A 17,805-nucleotide genomic window follows, 5' to 3' on the forward strand; every position below is an offset into this window, starting at 1 on the left:
CCTCAACTTCAGTTTCTGTCAAATTCCTTTTCTTTAAGGACATCAAACATCACTGACTTTACTAAAGTGGATTTCAAGAAAAAAAATGCCATCATTGAATGCTCTCTGTGATGAAGAGACATTAGACATGATTGAAATTCAAAATCTTTATTTATTTAATAGTGTTTATTGTGTCTCGCTGTAGTAAAAGTGTTCAGACTCTCTGTTTCTCTTGTCGTCTTCTTTTTTTTCTATTTCTCCTTTTCTTTTGAATGTTTTCTTGTCTCAGCTGAGCAACAATTTCCTCCCATCGCTCTCGGACTCTCATATAATGATCTGTTTTATTCTCTGAAGTCTTCTTTTCTTCCTCACAGAGATTCTGGGTATCCTGGAGCCCCCTGTTGGTCTGAAGCTGTAAGTTGTTCCTCTCCTCTATGTCAAGTTTAGTTTTCTCTCTTTCGTCCTCTTGTTTTTCTTTAAAGTCCAGCGTGGGCTCAAGCTGAGCAACATGTTCCTCCACTTTCTTTTGTTCTCTGGTCCAGCTCTCTCTCTCACATTCTACAGTTTTCTCCAGTTCCTCATGGATTTTCAGGAAGACTGGAGCTCCATGGTGGTCTGTTCCAAAGTGACCTCAAGCTGAGCAACATGTTCCTCCACTTTCTTTTGTTCTCTGGTCCAGCTCTCTCTCACAGTCCACAGTTTTCTCCAGTTCCTCATTGATTTTCAAGGAAGACTGGAGCTCCATGGTGGTCTGATCCAAAGTGACCTCAAGCTGAGCAACACGTTCCTCCAGTTGTTTTTGTTCTCTCGCCCAGCTCTGGCTTCTCTCAGTTATGTCCTGTTCCTGCTGCTTTCGCTCAGAAGCCAAAGTAGCCTCCAGCTTTTGCACCGTCTGTAGCAGAATGGCTTTCTCTTCTTTCTCTTCTGTTATCTTCTCTATTATTAGAAGAGAAAATGCATCCAAGTCTTTCTCTACTTTCTCCATGTGTTCCAGCTTCTCCTTCATTTCAGCAATCTGCTTAGTTTTCTTTGTTCTTCTGGTTTGAAAAAACTCTCTCAACCTTCTGAAGAGCTCCATGTTTATGCCTCTTTACTCACAAGCAAAAACCTCGGAAATGAGAGAAACAGAGACTCGTTCCCAATTATAGACGTTACCTTACTGTGACGTCACAGGGAGATGCCCCGCCCTCCGTCTGTGACGTAACCCGGTCTCGCTTAACCTGACACTATGCGCATGCGCACATTACAGAGGTAAAGAGCGGATAAAATATCATGTCTTCACAGCTTTTCTGTTGTTCCTGAGAGAAGAGTGATATTACAGTCATAAATAAGATAAAAACGGCTGTAAACTGTGTATAAAGCGAGTGAATCCGAGTTGAGAACCGGAAGTTGACCGGAGTGACTCTATGAATGTTGCAGAATCATAAATGACCAGTAGGTGGCAGTGTGATGTGTATTAGAGCTCACTGTCACAGCAGGTAATTAGAAGTAGTGGAGCTCTAATGACGTCATTAATAGCGAGGACAAGACACACAGCAGTTTGGGATTCTTTTATTGACTTTATTGATGAATTGATTTATTGATGATATGATTGTGTTTCTGTTCAAAGTAAGTTCATGTGTATGGAGTAAAAACAACCTGTAGATTTCTCACTTCCAGACAGTATTATGAGATGTTCATCTGCTGGAAGTTCATGTTTAATGCTGCATGTTTTATAGGATTTATGAGCTGGAATAAATGTTTTACTTTTAAATGTTTTCTTTTAACCAACTGGTGCACTTTTATCTTTATGCTTCAGATGAGTTTTATAAAAAACAGATTTTTACTACTTATTAAAAAATAAAACGTCATTCTGAGTGAAACCAATTGTTTATTAAATGCATTATTCACTAAATAAACATCAATGAAAACTGGATGATTTGTTTTTATTGAATGTAAAAATATTAATTTGAGGATAATTGAATTTAATGAATGGAATAGTTTTGGATTAAATGAAGACTTTACTGAACTAAACAGCACTGAATTCTCCTTTAAATGAACTTAAGTTTACTGAACTAAATACAATCTAGAATAGTGACGGGTTAACAAACAGGGGGTTCATGTTTAATTTCTAAGCTGAATTTTTGTGATATAAATAAATGAAATAGAAGTTAAATTAAGCTGATTAAAATTAATGTAATTTTGTGTTTTTTGAGAGACTGCTGAAAGGAAATTTCGGGAACTATCTATGGATTCAGACTCGGTCGAGCTGAAACGGTGAAGCGACTCTCATGAACCTCATTGTTTTGCATAGAAGTGATTGAACCGAACTCTCTTGAACCGAGTCACTTGAAATGAATCTAATGAGTCGAACTCACCGAACCGAATCTTTTTAAACTGAATTGACCAAACTGAATGGACTGAATTATTAAAATGAATCTATTAAATTAAATTGTTATTTTCTAATGGATTTAATGCAAAATAGTTCTTTCTGATGTTCTTCTACTAACTGCAGTTGTCAAAAGTTATACTTGAACTTTTCCCAACATTTTATCATGTTGATTTTAATTCTTAGTTAAATTTAAATGATGTACAATAATAATTTAATAATAGAAACAAAACACACACTATATTTAAGATATTTATTTATTTTAAAGGAAGAAAAAATATTCAGTTACAATAATCACTGATATGTTTGTACTTTATTATATGTAGGACATGTCCAGCTTGATCTCCTCTTTTTCTTTCTCTGGTTTTCTTTCTCTAGTGCTGAAGTCATATTGCTGAACAGCTGTACAGCTTCCTCCAGTCACTCTCGGTTTCCATCCTCATTTCTCTTCCCTCACCTAAGAATCTTTGTTTCCTTAGAGATTTTCTGCGACTCTTTGGGCTTGTAGAGGTTCAGCTTTCTGTTCCTGTTCATGATGTCCAGATTTGTCTCATCTTGCTGCTGTTTCTCATAGTCAGAACCCAAAGTGCCCTCAGCTGAACTACATGTTTCTCCAATTGCTCTTGGTTTCTTAAAATGATTTTTCTCAAGCTCTTCAGTCTTCTTCTGTATCTTATAGTGATTCACGGTATCCTGGAGCTCTCGAATGGAGGAGAGGAACATATTAGAACTCCAAACCATATCTAGTGTAGCCTTCTTTTTTTCCTCATCCCATTTATTTTTCTTTAAATTTAAAGTCAGCTGGTGGTTGAACCATACACCTCATATAAAGAATCTTAAAAACAACAAGAAATACGTCACACATTTTAACAGCAGGAACAAGAAGCAGCCAGTGTTCAGAATGCTGCCACATCATTATTCACATATCAGCTCACTGTATTTTCATGTGAAACAAACATGTAACATCTGTAACTTAGACAAAAGCAGCATTTCACACGAAAGAATCAAATTCACACGTGATGAAATGACACATGATTACATGTTCATTAGCTGAATGAGATCTAACACACTCGTTCACACACTCGTTCACAGTGAGGTTCTGTAACAGCATATGCTTTTGAGGAGATACTTACAGTACATGTGTCTGGACTCTAAAGTCTGTTCCCAATGATCCTGACAGGAACAACAATAACTACAAAGGAAGATAAGGCACATACTGTGTGATCTCTAACACGTTCATTCACACACTCGCTCACACACTCGCTCACACACTCGTTCACACACTCGCTCACACACTCGCTCACACACTCGTTCACAGTGGTTCTGTAACAGCATCCGCTTTGAAGAGAAACTTACTTCGGTCTGGATTCTGCGGAGGTCCAATAATATTATTGTGCCTGATGGCATCAACATCAATTCTGTTTATTTTGGGAGCATCTCCCATTTCATTTGTCATTCTGGGTATCCTGAGAGAGAGAGAGAGAGAGAGAGAGATGATAAGGAACTTAGATTTGTTAGATAACACACATGTACTCAACACACACTTACAAAGCTTTCGCTCAGCAGCTCTCAGTGTCTCTCTGTTTTCAGTTTCATCAATATGTCTGGTAATTGTGTAATCTGAGAGAAACTTTCGCTATTTCTTTAACTGCGTCAGGGCCGAGCATCTTGTTGACAGCGGCTTTGCAGGCGGGGGGCATTAATGTCTCTGCCACAGTGTGGGGCTTTTTTTGATTAGGCTACGAGTTGAGCTACTAGGTAGGTCACTTTGGGATCTCTCTCATTCACCTTTGGGTTTTTGAGATATTGGTGTGTGTGTGTGTGTGTGTGTGTGTGTGTGTGTGTGTGTGTGTGTGTGTGTGTGTGTGTGTGTGTGTGTGTGTGTCATGTATGTTGGTAGAAGCATGGAGTGTATTGGAGAAGGCTAAGGAGGAAAAAAGAAAGGCTAAGGAGAAGGTTTATGGATGTGGTGAGAGAAGACATGCAGGTGGTTGGTTTGAAAGTGGTGACCACTAATAGGAGCAGCTGAAAGAAAAAGAAGAGGAAGAAGAAGACAGACAGGCTTGCATATTGTTCTTTGTAAAAAAAAAAAAAACGGCTTCCTTCTTGCCCCCTAACCCACAGCCCAGAATTGTACAGAATACAGTATACAGTAGTCACATGTAAGGCGTGAGCAGCACCTGCCACAAATTCCTGTAGTTCCTTCAGTGTTGCTGTTGGTAGCTCCATAATTAGTTTCTCCTCATCCTCTTATCATATTATATATATATATATATATATATATATATATATATATATATATATATATATATATATATATATAATATGATAAGAGGATGATATATATATATATATATATATATATATATATATATATATATATATATATATATATATATATATATATAATATGATAAGAGGATGAGGAGAAATTAATTATGGAGCTACCAACAGCAACACTGAAGGAACTACAGGAATTTGTGGCAGGTGCTGCTCACGCCTTACATGTGACTACTGTATATATATATATATATATATATATATATATATATAGTGGTGTGAAAGTGTTTGCCCCTTCATGATTTCTTATTTATTTGCATGTTTGTCACACTTTAATGTTTCAGATCATCAAACTAATTTAAATATTAGTAAACGATACACAAATTAACACAACATGCAGATTTTAAATATTTATTTTAATATTGAGGGAAAACAAAACCCAAAACAACATGACCCTGTGTAAAATATTTTAATTTCTCTCACCACACACAGGCCTGATTACTGCCACACCTGTTAGCAATCAAGAAATCTCTTAAATAGGACCTGCCTGACAAAGTGAAGTCGACCAAAAGATCCTCAAAAGCTAGACATCATGCTGAGATCCAAATAAATTCAGGAACAAATGAGAAAGAAATGGAGATCTTTCAGTCTGGAAAAGGCTGTAACGCCATTTCTAAAGCTTTGGGACTTCAGTGAACCACAGTGAGAGAAATTATTCACACATGGCAAAAACATGGAACAGTGGAGAACCTTCCCAGGAGTGACCGGCTGACCAAAATTACCCCAAGAGCACAGAGACCACTCATCCAAGAGGTCACAAAAGACCCCACAACAACATCCAAAAAACTGCAGCCTCACTTGCCTCAGTTAAGGTCAGTGTTCATGACTCCACCATGAGAAAGAGACCTGGCAAAAATGTTTTTTAAAGACGAAAACTGCTAAGCAAAATGACCGTAAAGGCTCGTCTTACTTTTTGCCAGAAAACATCTTGATGATCCCCAAGACTTTTGGGAAAAGGAAAGCTGAGTAGTTGAGCGTGAGCCGTTTGCATGTTGTTAGTGTGATGCTCGATGTTCACAATGCAAGTTATTGCTCGTAATGCGTTAAATAAAAAAAAGTTTTTGCTCCTCCTGTAAAGTATTTATAAATCATGTTACTCACAATACAAGCTTTCCCTGTACGTAAATTATCATGACACCAATCAGAACTTTTGCTGTTTCCTCACGGATGCTTTTAATTGGCAGATTCTGGTCTTTGATTTGAGAATTAACGCATCAATAAAACAAATGTTTAGTGATGGAAAAAGTGAAAAAGTGCCACACCTGTTAGCAATCAAGAAATCTACGATGCCCCATGGGCAATCCTGGAAATCCTCTCCAAGATTTAAGTGTTTGTTCGGCATGATAAAAATATAACTATCTGAGTAAAGGAAAGAACGTTGTGAATAAATGTGTTGCGTTAAAGGTTTTAATTTTTCATAAAAATGAAGAAATGCGTGCTGCATTAATTGTGCATTAATAATATTAGTGCTGTTAAAATGAATTTGGGTTAACGTGTTATTAACACGCTCATTTTGAAGGTTTTTTCAGTATAAAGGACATTATATAAAGGTCAACCCAAGTTTTTTCTTGAGCCATTTATACTTTTGCATTTTCTTTGTAGAATCTGTACAAAAACACACAGTTTGACTTAATTTCAAAACACCAGGAAAACTGTAATGCAGGGAAAATCACAAGAATCTGTATGTGCTCTGTTATACTGCATGTATTATATGCTGTATAATAATGATGGTTTCTACAGCTGTGGCATCATATTGATGTTCTTAAGAGGATGATTGGGACTGAAGGCAGATGATTGGGTGTGAAAAGCACGACCCACCACTGTAAAGAGACGATCAATATCACTGTGCAGATCTATTATGTGTTTTATTTATTTATGTACAAAAATATATAAAAAATTATATCTATTAAACATTATTTGCTGTAATAATCTTTTTTGTATTTATGTGAGAACAGAGAAAGCTGATCTGCTTCAGGCACTTGGAGAGACGGCTGGAGGAACGGGCTTTGTGAGGTCTTTCTTCCACGATTCCAAAGCGTTCAGAGCGACTTTGGGGCTGCTGGGTGCCAGATCATGAGTGGCATAAACCACTGCGAGCTGCAGTTCCCACGGCAAATCTGCACACAAAATCCATCATAAAATTAGGACTTGCTGAAGCACTTTCCTGTTGATAGAGAACTAAAAATCAGAGAATAAAGATTGATAAAGGACGTGTTTATTTGATCCTTTAATGATATTAAAAACACAGATTTTTTTGCTTGCATGTTTATTGCACTAATCTCATCATTTTGTCATAAACAGCGACATTAACACTGGAGTTAAGTGCAGTTTCTTTGCTGCTGGTTATCAGCGTTTACTCACACTAATAAAAAAAAGACTACAATAGCGATGTCCTGTAACACTTTCAGCTTGAATTTTTTAAGAAAAAAATAAAATACTTAATTAAATTCAACATGAATTTATAATGAATGTGCTCCATAGATCACATGGACATTGGACATTAAAAGTAGATTAAGTGTGCAGTAAAACACATGAAAACTCCAGTTGAAAAACGATGTTTAATGACTGTTCTGATGACTGTTGTGATAAGAATCAGCTACTTACCGTATCCCAGTGCAGATATTTGCTGAGCAAATAATAAATCTTTCCGTATGCCTTCATTTTGCACACGATGTGAACGGCTCTGCATAAAGGGCTGTTACAGGAGAAAACACTTGGCCATGCTGTCACCATGACCATTATCAGTTTTGGGGCTTCAGAAGAGTCTGTGAAGGAAACAAAACGATACCACAGATTTAAAATACACTTTATAGGAAGAAACACAAAACCAAAAACAGAACAGGCTTCTTTATATCACTGTCCGGATCATTTTTAGTAAATATATAATGAAATGTCAATATAATCTCACCTTCTTTAAGAAGTCTGTAGGCGAGGGCATGTGCTTTATGAGAGTCTCCTCACTGTTGACACAATCCCACATAAACCCTACAGAGAGACTGCAGGAGTTCATGTCCCATAGACTGTTTCTCTGCCTTGATCGTCTCAAGTAGTGCATCAATCCAGTTTGAAGATAAAACCTCATCACAGGAATCCTGCAGTGTTTTTAATGCACTAGTGATGAGGGATTGTTTTGTGTGTTTGTGAGCTGCAGCATCGAGCAGGCTTTTTAGCAGCACTGGGTGGGGGCATGTCTGATGCAGATCTCTTTGCTCTCAGGATGGTCTGGGTTTGATTTCCTGGGAGAGGAGATTTGATAACTGACACACAAGCACACAGTTTTTCCAGACTCAAACTCCTGACTGTTATCACACATGTACCTACCTGACACATGTAGGTTCATTAGAATGTTTACATTGGTGATTTATGCTGAGATCAAATTGATTTGACAGAATTGTATCATGCAGTAATAATGTGCTTTTACTCTCTTACACACTGAAGGCAGAAGCTGGTTTTTAATACATAAAGCATTTAAAGCATTTTTGTGGAAAAGAAAAGAAAAGATTTAGATAGAACACTAGATTTTCCTGTGCAGTTTATCACTTGTTGATTTTGTTTACAGAGATTTACATGGATCAAATGTGATCAAATTACATGACAGACAATTCTACAGTATAGATAATACATTGGGAATGTGATATTACAGGGAAATAATCAGCATAAATAAAGTAAAATCAGTAATAGAAACTTAATTGTCTTTTTTTATATAAAGTGTGTTTTTATTAAATATTTCAAAAATTATCCACAAGCAGTCTTGATTGTCCGGTCGCCAGAAAAAGAGATTGTTTGTGTACTGGTTTTCATGGAAACGGGGCATGGCTTTGTGGCGTGTACAGTGGTACCTTGACCTACGAGTTTAATTTGTTCCATGGACGAGCTCGTATCTCAATTTGCTCGCACATCAAATCAATTTTTCCCATTGAAAACACTTAAAATGGCATTAATCCTTTTCCAACCCTCAAAATGACCCCCCGTTTTATGTTTCATTTTATTAAATTAAGAAAATACATTTCTAAATAACAAATCTTGTTTAAAAACATAATAGAAAGAGTATGTAAAGATATAATAAGGTTTTATTCAGTGTATTTTCCTTGGAGATGAGACGACCTTAGCTAAAGAAAATGCCCGCGGAATGGTGCGGGGGGTGATAAGCGGCGGAGGATGGAAAACTCAATTTTTTGCTACTCTCTCTATCACTCTTGTACACTACGTATCCCTAAACTTTTAATTTTTTACTTTTTCTTCTTTGCTTATCTTAATTTTAGTCACAATCTTCGCTTTCTCACTTTGTTTCGCCATCTAGCAGCGGCGTTTCGAGCTTGTACCTCAATTTTTTGCTCGCGTAACAAAGCAAGAAATCGACCAAGTGACCGCTCGTACCTCGGAAAACTCGTACATTAATGCACTCGTAGGTCAAAGTACCACTGTTGTTCTGTTTTGGTTTCTATTGATTAGTGTGTAATGGAAAATTGCTGCACCAATCACGGATGCGGACGCAACCAGAGAGGCGGAGCTTCTAGTATCAACACGCCTTTGCTGTCAAAGTGATGGGAAGATCGGATCATTTTAGTGACTCGGTTCTTTGAATCTCATTTATGAAAATGAACGAACGCGCGTCCAGTAGAAAATAAAGAATCACTCTTAGAGACGAATCGTTCTTCTGAGTCACATTAAAGACTCGTTCAGAATCAAGGAATCGTTCATAACCGACTCATCACTACTCTGCATCATCAGTAATGAGCTCCGGGAGAAACTCCGTGTTCCAGGTGGAGGATGAAGACCCTCTGCCGGGATGGAGCGACTGTAAGACCCCTGTAACGGTGACTTTCTAGTCTTTATGGGTTTAATTCTCTTTTCAACACCGAGACTCACACTTTAAGAACCACTGAGCTAGGCTAACTAGCCGGCTAACTAATCTTAGCTTCAATAGGTTTCATCCTCAGGTTAAATATTCTACATTTAGTGAGCTATAAATAAATTATAAATATCGTAATAAAGAATAATTGAATGTATTCGTCTTTTGGTCAATTTGTGTCAAATATTCCAAGAAACTAGTTAACACAAAAACAGCGCTAGCAAACCCGGCTAGCATGAGGCTAATGATGATGTTCTCCTACACTATTAGCCGAAAGCTCCATTTCTGCTCACTGCAACATTTCTTTTTTTCATTTTTCCTGCAAGTCCATGAATTTGATGTTAATGATCAGGATTAGACAATAAATGAGGAACAGATCACTTTTCTTCTCTTCACTCGGTACTGATGCTCCTGATCACCTTTCCACCTGTTTGAGGATTTTATGGGGGATTTGTTTATCAATAATAATTGTAATTACAATAATTATAAATATTGCAACTAGCTATTTTGGTAATCAATTAATCTAATGATTTTTTTAGATTAATTGGATAAAAAACAAACTTTTAATTAGATGTTTTGTTTATTATAACTGTATATCATTAATCATACAAAATCATTTAAGTATGAAAGATGAAGCAATTTGTGTAAATCAACATTTGTATTATATTTTACAGATGGCAAGTTGGCAAACATACTTAAAAAAAATCTATATAAAATATTATAGCATTTTTTAAAATCATTTTTGTTTAAAAAACTACAGTAATTTTGTTTAGTTGTGAAAATATAAACATCTAGAATATATAATAATTAAATGTTGTATAATAATGAAATGATATGCATACATTAAATATTTTAAAATTGAAAACAAGCATTTGAACGTAGTAAAGCTGCAGTAAATCACTTTTTAGAACAGATTAGTTACTGTTGTAGACAAATGCTATAAAAAGAGAATGAAACGGAGAAACGCAGCAAGTTAACAGACTTAATGTATAAAAAAAAAAGGAAAAATATGCATCAGTGTACAAATGCTGTTATTTACTGCTTTTAGATTTAGTGTTTGTTCGCACCGTTTTAATTAAATCATGATGATGATGTGATCGAGTCGATTGCGCAACCTGATGCTCGCGAGTCACGACAGAACAGATCCAGTGTGAGTCCCGAAGTTACAAACAAACAGTTTACACAATAACACTTCATTAAACTACACCATTTTCACATGATGAGGATCACAGCATTCACTCACAACCAATTTCATTATTGATTAGATTAGTTGTTGCAGCTCTAAAAATAAATAATAAACTCAGTGTTTCAAAGAGAATAAAATCCCATACAGTTTGGAAAGTCACTGTTCCAGCAGTCGTACAGTCGCTCTATTAAACATTACTCTACTATTGAACATCAGGTAGCTGCTAAGTGTGTAAGTAGTAGGAGAATATAGTAGACCCTTTAGACTAGGGGGGTCCAAACGTTTTTATTTACTAAAGTCCTGTATCAGATCTGTTTTAAAATGAATTGTGTGTTGACACGACGTCTCTCCTGAAGGTTGTCCGTTACAAGACGGAGACAAAAAGTTATGAATGTGTCCAATTTAAATCTCAAGAGGCGGCAAATTTGGCAAAAGAGAATCTTGACGGCAAACTTTTTAACAGCTATAAAGTGAAATCTATTAATATAAAGTGTGGGTTTGGTCATATGAGGGGATTTCAGTCAGCATCAGGGGGTAATTTTGCTGGTGTCGGCATAAAGACTAACAGCAGTGTGTAAGAGCAGTGTCTCTGTTGTGTTACAGCTCCATCAACACTTTAATCTCGTAAGGAGCGCGAGACTGAGAAGAACCACCACACCCAGAGTCTAAACACTTGTCCCTCTAAGAAGTTGGACGCCGACCGCGAGGGGCCGCGTAACTATTTAGCATGCCGGAGTCTCGATCGTTATCGGATTTAACCAGGCAAATTGCTCCATCAACTAAGAACGGCCATGCACCACCACCCAGCTCAAGATCCAGCTGTGGAGGAGAAACCAGCTGCAGCTCAAGTTCCAGCTGTGGAGGAGAAACCAGCTGCAGCTCAAGATCCAGCTGTGGAGGAGAAACCAGCGCAAGTTTACAATTCAGTTAAAGCTCCTTCAGCATCTGTGAGTAAAGACCAGATCTACAAGCACACAACATTAACAACAAAACACACACACACACACACACACACACACACACACACACACACACACGCTCAGTTTAATACCATGTGGTTCTATTGATTGTATGTATCTATCTATGTATTGATTGTATACAGTGGGTACGGAAAGTATTCAGACCCCCTCAAATTTTTCACTCTGTTATATTGCAGCCATTTGCTAAAATCATTTAAGTTCATTTCTTTTCCTCAATAATGTACACACAGCACCCCATATTTACAGAAAAACACAGATTTTGAAGAAATGAACTGAAATGATTTTAGCAAATGGCTGCAATATAACAGAGTGAAAAATCGGAGGGGGTCTGAATACTTTCCGTACCCACTGTATGTTTGTGTAGAACGTGTCTGTAACGTTTGTGTGGAACGTGTCTGTAACGTTTGTGTGGAACGTGTCTGTAACGTTTGTGTGGAACGTGGCGTACACATTTCCACCCCCGTTTTGTGTGTATCAGATTTAGTGGTGTCACCGTGATAAACACAAACTTTTGTCATCTCAGTGCGCCAGTGCAAAAGCTTTTCTTGCCCAATGTGGGGAAGGAATTAAATACCCTAAGATGAAGTGTTAGCCACAAGAACAAAGAGGTTCAGAAAGATCTTTTTAAACTTCTTGGACGTTGCTGCCAACAAGTCTTACATCATACACAAGGAACTACACGACAACAGGAACAATACGGTGTCTGTAGAACAACATGTTGCTCTGCGTGACGTATTGCAGTGAATTTGTTTCTTTTTTTGTCACTCGGTTAAAATCAGACACATTATTCAGGACATTCAGAGCATCAACTCAGAATATTTAGGAAGTGCGGTATTCAGCTGAGGCAAGAACTCTTACATGATGACTTTTTAATGAGATTTAATGTAATGGCCGAGAGTTTAAGGTGTTGGATGTGAAATCCAAAGGGGTTTATTTGTTTCAGCGCAGTGTGAAAGGTGCAAAACTGTTTTACATCTCATGATATTTAGACTGAGGGTCTCACCGCCCTGTTTGACAAACGAGAGGATTTTAATATGTGCTGTCACGTGACCACACACGCACACGGCCGAGACTCAGCGATTGCCTGCTCCACCCTGTTACATGAAAGCACCAGCACACGGGCCGCAGTCAAAACATAATGTCTCTTATTCTGTACTAAATTACTGACATCAACAACAGATTCAAGTATCTGTAAAAAATGTTTCTCATACGTGCATTACATTTACATTAATGTGTTTTTTCCTGAGCTCATCAGTGCAGTATGTTGCATCACTTTTCATGCTGTCGTCTATTATGATGTACAATATTAAAAACAAGATATTTAAAGAATCTGTTGTACATTCATTACGTTACTGTGTTTGTTTGTTTGTTTGTGTTTGTTTCACACAAGGCTTTAGAGGACGATGAGTGGACGTCTCGTCTGCGGCGGTAGAGGACGATGAGTGGACGTCTCGTCTGCGGCGGTTTGGCAGCACTGGGGTTTGGCTCTGAAGCTGGAAACACACCTGCTCCCCGTCAGAAGAAATGGTTGGATCTGTTTTATAAGGTTTGTGCAGACAGAAATGTGTATGAGAACATGATTAAACACAGGTACCATAACCTAAAGGTCTTTATTTGTACAGAGGGAGAAATGTCCAGTGCAGGTCCACGACCAGTTGAAACTTTCCGGTGGACCACAGAAACGTCTTTGTGGATTCCACCCTCCTAAAGTGTTCATTTCAGACTTTCAGGTGATCATCTCTTTCATGTCACGTCACTGTGGACCTGCACAACTATATTTGTGACCACACTCATGTGCTTTAAATGTCCTCTGTCCCCCTAATCATATATAACAATGTTTGCTTTATCTATTCCCATGTCTCATCCAGTTATTAAATAGAGGAACCACTGAGATAATTGTAAAAGGTCTGAATGTTAGATTTTCAATGTTTCTTCTTATTTAGATCTGTAAAAAATATCAAGACTAAAAGGTAAATAAAACCTGTGTTCCACACTCTTTATTGTTCTTTTACCAGGTCGTAAGTGTTTCACCTGCTGCAAGTGTTCCACCTGCTTTACTCCACTCCTACTGATGTAGCGCCCCCTACCTCCACCCCCATTATTATACAGCCTGCACTTACATTATCACTGCTCATTCATTATTTTTATATTTTATAGTCATATTGTCTTTTATTGGATTTTCATTATTTTACATGTGCTGGCGTCTTTTTTACTTTACAAAGTCACAGTTTGCTGGATCCTTCAGCAACAATTCAGCAGCCAAACCTAATGTAAATGTACCAATGCAGATTCATGTCATTTAAAAAGCCCTTCATGTGTCATTATCATCATCAGCATTATTATTATTATGCTTAAATTATAATATACAATATGTGTCTTTACAGCCTGGTAGTCAAAGTCCATCTTCTTCATCCAGTCCTTCATCTGCATCCAGTCCTGCTGTTTCTGTTTCTGTTTCTTTTCCCTGGTGTTTTGAGTCATTCAGAGACGTGTTAATGTTACAGTTTATAAATATTGTTTGCTAATATTATATAGTTGTGTTATGATTCTACATTTGTGGATTTAATATTTGTATCTATTATTGTTTATTATTAGGTTGTTTTTTTAAACCCACTTTGGAACTTTTTATTCATAAAAGTTTATATTTATTGTTAAATCCCCCTTACTAATATTTACATCATTTGGAAATTGTATTTGTATCTTTGTGTGTTTGCATTATTATACTTCATCATGTGACATTTTTGTAGCATTTTCAGTCATTAAAAATAAAATGTTTTATTGTTTATAGAACAGTGACTCGTAAATTATTCTGTGAACCTGCTGAACCCATTATCATCTTCATTATTATTATTATTATTAAGTAGAATAAAATAAACATATAACATTAATACAAACCATGTCCCATATAATGAAAAGAGACTTTTGATAAAATAAGTGTTAAAGTTAAATAAGTACATTAAGAAAACAATGCATACATTTTAAGTACTTTATTATTGCAATTTCCAGCAAAAATATTACATCACACAGTGACAAGAGATTTATTTTCATTCACATTCACATGCAAAGAAAGAATTAATGAAATGAGGAAAAAAATACAAACAGAAACCACATCAGGAACTTATTGAGCGCCATAACCGACCACGTGACCACTGAGCTGCTTTTCAGGCCAAGTGATGGCGCTACATGCTCTGTACAAGTCTGTGATGAAAATCTACAAATGTTTCACGGATTCTTTCATTCCGTCGTACTTCACCTTCATGGTACAGTAAACATCCTGGTACTGTTCCCACTCCTAAAACACAACCATGGAACAGAAGAGCTTTAAACTTTACATCCATTCAATCAACAAGAAACTCAACATCTCCAACTAGAAATACAATTTTTCTTCTCTTCAAGTTCATACAGCATGTGGAGGAACTCATCATGTACTGCTTAATGCAAGGAGTTTCCCACTTACTGCCATTAACCTGCTGCACTTCCTGTTAGTCTGAAGAAGCTCTTCCTCTTTCAGCTCAGCTGAGGCTACAGTAAGTCCATGTCTGATACCAGTTTGTAGATCTCTTTCTGTAGCTGAACACTGGACTCCAGCACCTGCTCGTGTTTCTTCTCAGCTTCATCCAGAAGACCTGGAAGTTTTACAAGAAAAAGCTTGTTGGATTTATTGGCGTCTACACAGACATTTAAACACTTTATAGTGACTCCTTTCTGTAGGTTACAGTTTCCCTCAGATGATTGTACTGGTACTTCAAGACACTGTGAGTCTCTCACTCCTGCTCACACTCCCAAAACACTGCTATGAGGAAGAGGATCACGGATTCAGTCATTAATGTTCACATCCACAATGAGACTCTTCATTCGGCTGTACAATCATTTACACCAGGATTAAGTTTCTCACTTTGGTGTTGATCACACACTCTCTGTGTGTCTCACTGAGCTGTTCCTCCAACTCCATCACTCTGTCCTCCAGGTTGGACCTCTCGCTGTCCACCGCTACACGGGACAGCAGACTGCAGTTCACTGAAAGTATTTAATGTTTTTTCTGATAAACAAAGAACAAATCAGCAGCCTCTGTGGTGAAATTTCACTTATTGTTCTCTATAAAAATAAATGTGTGGTAGACTTATCACCATGTGTTCTCACATTCATAAATATACACCCAAAAAGTGTAAAATAATCACACAGATAGATAAAGTAACATCACACAAAGATTTGAGTGAGAAAAATAAATATAAAAGTCTTCTTCTTTCAGCTGCTACCGTTAGGGGGCGCCACAACGTCATATTTTTCTACACTACCCTGTTTTACATTTCTGTCTCTTGAAAAAAAAAAGAATTATATAATATATAAGAAATTCATATCGAAATAAATTAACTTTTCATAAATTTAGGAGAAACCCACCACTTCAATGAGATTACAATAAAGAAAGAGAAGAGGAGGAATTAGGACAGGAAGTGACATCAGCTTCTTTTATCAAGGCATCTAAGAGAAGCACCCATTTTAATCAGGTAACTACATTTTTAAACACAGATATGAGTATAAACATGACAAATCAACAGTTTTGTATGAGTTGAAACAGGACATGTAAATTGAACAGGGTAAATTATACACCTGTAACATCTATAGGTTTAAAACGAGGAAAAGGGTTGTTACGTCACAGGCGATGTGGGCGTGGCTAAATAACGCTGATGTGAAGCGCAATCCAGAGATTCATCGTGTTTCATCTGTGAGTTTCTCCATCAAACTATTTTCTATTCAACATGTTTCTATTATTTATACTGTCATTTTCTTATAGGAAAGATTTTTTTATACTTTTGAAGACTTTTGCGGAAGTATTTCTTCCCGTGATGCATTGCGGGATGCATAAATTAACCAGTTAAAATATATATATATAAAATATAATGAAATTAATTGAGTGAACTTTTTCCTCTACAATGATCGTGTCAATTGTAAAGATCTCTTGGTATAAATACAGTATGTATGTAGTAAAAACAACCTGTACATTTCTCACTTCCAGACAGTATTATGAGATGTTCATCTGCTGGAAGTTCATGTTTAATGCTGCATGTTTTATAGGATTTATGAGCTGAATAAATGTTTTTATATTGGTTTAGTTTTAAAAACACTTTTGTCGAGAAATTACAGACTCAATCATAGACAGTATTCCACAATCTCACACCATGGCTGTATAATAATTGCATGTGCACATTTAGTACTTATAATTCATTGTTGATATATTTGTCTAGAATACATTCAGAGAAAAATGTGGTACTTGAAGACGGTAAATATTTGGCAGTTAATTACGCATTTCACTTTAAGCAGCTATTTGTGGAGAGGGACATGTTTATTTATTTAAATTCCCTACATGCAATGCCCCCCTAACCCTAACCCTAACTGTAACTCTACCTCCCCACCAGGTGTGGTGCCACTGTGCACTGCATATTACTGCATACCCCATATTTGCACCCCTGGTCAGACACTGTGAATGACACACATGTGGTACATGCACACAGCTCCAGCCTGCTCTCTCTCTGCTGCTTTGCATGACTCTGTGTTGTTGCATTTCAAAACAAATGTATCATTAACAGTAGGAAAGGCTTTTTGCTGGTTAAGAATCGGACACATGTGAAACTCACATACTGGTGCTGTATTTAATGAATCAGTTCGTAAAGCAAATAAACCAGATTGTGGTGTGTGTGTGTGTGTGTGTGTGTGTGTGTGTGTGTGTGTGTGTGTGTGTGTGTTTGATTTTCAGCTCTCGAACAGACATGGATCGCTCTCCTTATGCCCCTGACAGCCCCACGGAGCCCACAGCGCCTTCTACAGCACCATGCACAACACCCTGCACCACCACCACGTCTTGCACCATGGAGGTCTCTGAAGCCCAGGTTTTCTGTAATGATGACCTCTCAGAGCTGGAGTGTGCCGTGTGTTTCAGTCAGTTTAACAACGTCTTCAACACACCCAAAGTGCTGCAATGTGGCCACACCTTCTGCCTGGAGTGCCTCGCACGCATCAACATAAAATCCTCTCAGCCCGACAGCCTGCAGTGCCCTCTGTGCAGAGCGTACACCCCTGTGCCCACCCTGGGCCTCCCTAAACT

At 37.4% G+C, this 17,805-nt stretch overlaps 1 protein-coding gene and 2 long non-coding RNA genes across 4 annotated transcripts in view; 1 reads left to right on the forward strand and 2 right to left on the reverse strand.

The window, feature by feature from the left end:
- The window catches only part of LOC124384871, a 169,343-nt gene that overhangs the window by 67,326 nt on the left and 84,212 nt on the right, over positions 1-17,805 (reverse strand). The gene's annotated exons all lie outside the window — the stretch shown is intronic.
- LOC124384772 lies at positions 10,649-11,487 on the forward strand. The gene is made up of 2 exons (XR_006925589.1): positions 10,649-10,956; positions 11,329-11,487. It is a non-coding gene; the product is annotated as an uncharacterized LOC124384772 (long non-coding RNA).
- LOC124384732 lies at positions 14,678-15,726 on the reverse strand. Of its 2 annotated transcripts, XR_006925546.1 has the most exons (3): positions 15,601-15,726; positions 15,163-15,331; positions 14,678-14,997 (listed from the first exon to the last, which is right to left on the reverse strand). It is a non-coding gene; the product is annotated as an uncharacterized LOC124384732 (long non-coding RNA). The 2 variants fall into 2 exon arrangements; XR_006925545.1 differs by lacking the exon at positions 15,601-15,726 and having other exon boundaries at positions 15,163-15,442.

The sequence above is a fragment of the Silurus meridionalis genome, chromosome 4 (genome assembly GCF_014805685.1).
Source record: "Silurus meridionalis isolate SWU-2019-XX chromosome 4, ASM1480568v1, whole genome shotgun sequence".
Taxonomy (NCBI): domain Eukaryota; kingdom Metazoa; phylum Chordata; class Actinopteri; order Siluriformes; family Siluridae; genus Silurus; species Silurus meridionalis.